This window comes from Cucurbita pepo, chromosome LG05, assembly GCF_002806865.2.
Source record: "Cucurbita pepo subsp. pepo cultivar mu-cu-16 chromosome LG05, ASM280686v2, whole genome shotgun sequence".
Classification (NCBI taxonomy): Eukaryota; Viridiplantae; Streptophyta; class Magnoliopsida; order Cucurbitales; family Cucurbitaceae; genus Cucurbita; species Cucurbita pepo.
Window position 1 is genome coordinate 8,419,277 of NC_036642.1, and position 4,087 is coordinate 8,423,363.

The window sequence follows — 4,087 nt, forward strand, 5'->3', positions numbered from 1 at the left end:
GGATCGATTTCTAGTTTGAATTCCCTAAAATTTAACCATTTGCATGCTTGAATTTAATGTCAAATAATGGTAATGAATGATAAATCCTAGTTGAACTAGCTACTACTTCCATTTTCATTTTGAGGTTTTTTTATTATTGGTTGCATCAAATTTTAAGTTCATTTGTGATTTTGTGTTTGCTTTAAACTTTTGGGTGAAACAATTGTTAATGTGACACCCGAGTAAAGGAGGGATACATGAATGAACTAGGACTACATCTAAATGAAAACGATCCTGATGATTGAATGATTAAGAAAGACTTTGAAAAATTGAAAGTTACTACCTATACCAACAAGGTACACCTTTGTTTTAAGTGGCTCATTTATAGGAACTCCAAGTTATGTGTGCTTTACTTGAGTAATTTTATGTTGGGTGACCTCTTGAAAATTTTCTTTAGAAGCATGTGAGTGGGGGAAAAAATTGGTATGTGGGGATAGTTTTCACTCTTAGAAGCGAGGAATAAGTAACATGACAAAGGGAATGTTGTGGCCATCCTTGTGTCAAATTCGAATTTCAAATCTTAATATTCATGGCTCCAACGATTAGAAGTCTTACACCTACTAATTCTTAACTGATACTTCTGGTTCATTCTTACACACTCACCGCTATGAAGATGGTACATTATGATTAAGCAACCAACCTCTTGATTATTCATTAGTAGGGAGTAAGAGGAGTAAAATCTAAAAATAGACAGTAATAGATCTTATTCTCAAAACAAATAAGTGAAAAACTACTCGCCATCTCATATTCATTGGTCAGAAGAACGAAACACCTTTTAGAACCGTGTTGAAAACTCTCTTTAGCAGATGCGTTTTAAAAACCTTGAGGGGAATCCCGAAAAGGAAAGCCCAAATGAGACAATATCTGCTAGTGGTGGACTTGAGCTGTTAAAAATGGTATCAGAGCGATGAGGCTGAGCCCCAAAGAGGGGTGGTCATGAGGCGATGTGCTAGCAAAGACGTTGGGCCCTGAAGGGGGTAAATTAAGTGGAGGTCCCACATCGATTGGAGAAGGGAACGAGTCAGACTCCTCACTGGGGGTGGACATGAGGCGATGTGCCAACAAAGACGTTGGCCTCGGATGGGATGAACTTGGTGGGGTCCACATCGATTGGAGAAGTAAACGAGTGCGAGTGAGGATGTTGGTCCGAAGGGGAAACAAGATTGTGAGATCCCACATTCTTGAAGGGAAGCCCGAAAGGAAAAATTCAAAGATAATAATATCTTTTAGCGGTGAAATTGGGCAGTTACAAACTAATTCAAGAAGACAAATTTTTAGAAAAGTAACCTATATATGAAAAAGATATACCTTGAAGTTTTGTTTGCACAAAGCTTATGAAATTCACTACCTTTGTTTGAGCATGTTGAGTATATTTATATACGTTTATAAATCTGTGGTTAAGTGTTAGGGAACCCGTATATGCCCAATAATGTTATTGAATAATGTTATGTGCTCTAGAATACATGTTATGAGTATGTAAGACTATGTATCGTTGTGCTATATTATTATCTAGTTTTGAATTCCATAGAACGTTGGGTTGAGTAGGTACTTATAGGGACAGTTAGGGTGCAACTTTTATATGTGAACTAGCCAAGAGAGGTTAGATTCTACTTGATACACTGAGTTCAATTGTCACCCATAAAGAATCCCAAAAGTCATAGAGGGTATACCATTTAAGTAGCTAGAATTGTGCCTAATGAAGAGTCATGGCCTTATATTGTTCCGACTCAGAAGGTTTGCGGGCTTGATTAATAGTTGTGGAGACTTTGCTAACAATATGTGGGTTGACCATTTGTTTCTGGTCTTTCTTGTCGTAGTGGAGTAGAACAGGGTGGGATGCCTCCACAAGTGACGTTTCTGTCTTCATTTGTCTTTTACTCCTTGTCTCATCTCTCTGTTTAAAGTTGGAAGGAATTTTTCGGTTCAGAGATCTCTCATCGAAGTTCCGAATCATATTTTTACACTATAAATACTCAAATGTATGTTCTATTCACAACAACAAAAGGAATTGAAAAGCACAAGTGCTTAACGTTCTTCCATTCAAAAGATCTCTCCCCCCAACTTTTTTTTGCTTCATTAATTTATTTCGATATATTTTGATGGTGGGTCATATCCAACCCTTTTTATTATTGAATTTGTTCTAATTGATTCGAGGTACTACGAATTGGGATTTAATGAAGCCAAAAGATGGTGACTTTGATGTAGAGGATAGGATCAAGGCACACAGTCATCTGTATGATTTGCAACATGGGAAAATTCAGGTAAGTAAAGATGTCATATTCGAAGAAGAGAAGTAGGATTGGTACAACGTTGGCGATAACAACCAAAATGTTATAAAGTTCACTACTCTAGAAAGAAGAGGAAGACATGACAGACCTAGAAAGGGCACCGATAGCAGCACCAATAAATCCACACATGTCATCATCGACAACACCAAAAAGCATGATAAATTCTCTAAAATGAGAGACCACAAGAGGATCCATGATAGAGGGTGGACGAAGGAAATTTCGTTCTCTTGCTGAAATTTATAGCAGATACACTTGAAAAAAATTGGATCCTGAAAAGCTAGTGTTGCTCGTAGCTGAAGAGTTGGCGACTTACCGTGAGGCAGCAACTGAGATGAAATGGAATGGGGAGGTAATGCAAAAAGAGCTTGAAGCCATTGAGAAGAACAAGACGTGGGTCACTCACTAATTTACCACTAGACACAAGCCCATAGGTCTGAAGTGGGTGTTTAAGTGGAAGAAGAATAGTGAAGGAAATGTCATCCAGAATAAAGAAAAACTCGTGGCAAAGGGATACGCGCAGCGGCAAAGAGTTGACTTTGAGGAGGATTTCTTTTCATCCATGAGTGTGTCGAGAAGAGACATATCGTTGTAGATTTCATATGCACTAGAGAGCAACGTTCACATATTCTCACCAAGGCCCTAGCAAGGGTTAAGTTTACAGAGATGCGAGAGTTGCTAGTAGTGAAGAATCTCGAACAAAATCAAGCTTACGAGGGAGATTGGAAGCCAATAAACTTGACTTAAAGGGCTTAAGGTTCTTCCGTTCAAAGGATCTCTCCCCTCAAATGGTTCTTCCTACTTCATTTATTTGTTTCGGTATATTTCGACCGTAGACCATATCCAACATTTTTTATTATTGAGCTTGCACTCTTTAGTTTTGTAGTCTGATTTTTTCCGTTGATTGATTCAAGGTACTACGAACTGGGACCCGACAACCCGTCGTATGCTACCAAATTCCACGACTGTTTGTGGGGTTGAGGACGCCTAGGCATCAGGCTACACCACTAGCTTCCATGTTTCTTAAGATGAATGATCATGACAATAACATACGAAGCTCTTTTCCTTCGGAACCACTTTGAGTTATAGAGAAGACCAAATGAATCATAATTATGATAAATTTCTAAAGAATGAGTTCAATCAAACTTACTATCAAATATTTCTTCACCAACTGTTTGATCGAGAGACCTCTAAATCGCAACACGATGGTAACATTCTCATGAACACAGATAGTAAAATCACAACACGATGGTACAATCCTCATGAGCATAGATAGGTGACTCGCATAGGGTCATGTTTCATTGAGATGATACAATTCGCATGTTCATGCATACACATACGCAACCACTTCAAGACCTTAACGTCTAATCCAAAGTACGTATTACTCATACATTTCTTTTCCAATTTCTTTCTATTTCTTTTTCTTTTTTTATTTTTTTTCCAGTTTCCTTTTTCTAATTTATCCAAATTTTATTTAAATTTGAATATTACGGTAATACTAAAAAGATTCAAAATTAGAAGAAGAAAAATAAAGCATGAATTCCATTAAAAAGAAAATACAAAAAGATATAAAACAACTTATAAATTATCAAATATTTTAAAAAGAAAATTAGAATATAATAATATAATAATTAATGTTTAAAATTTTGAGAAATGAGAAATAAAAAAAATATTCACAATAACACTTTAAAAAAAACACTTATAATTTTTTTAAAAAGTGAAATTAAATTATTTAAAAAATCCAAATAAATCAACTACCTTAT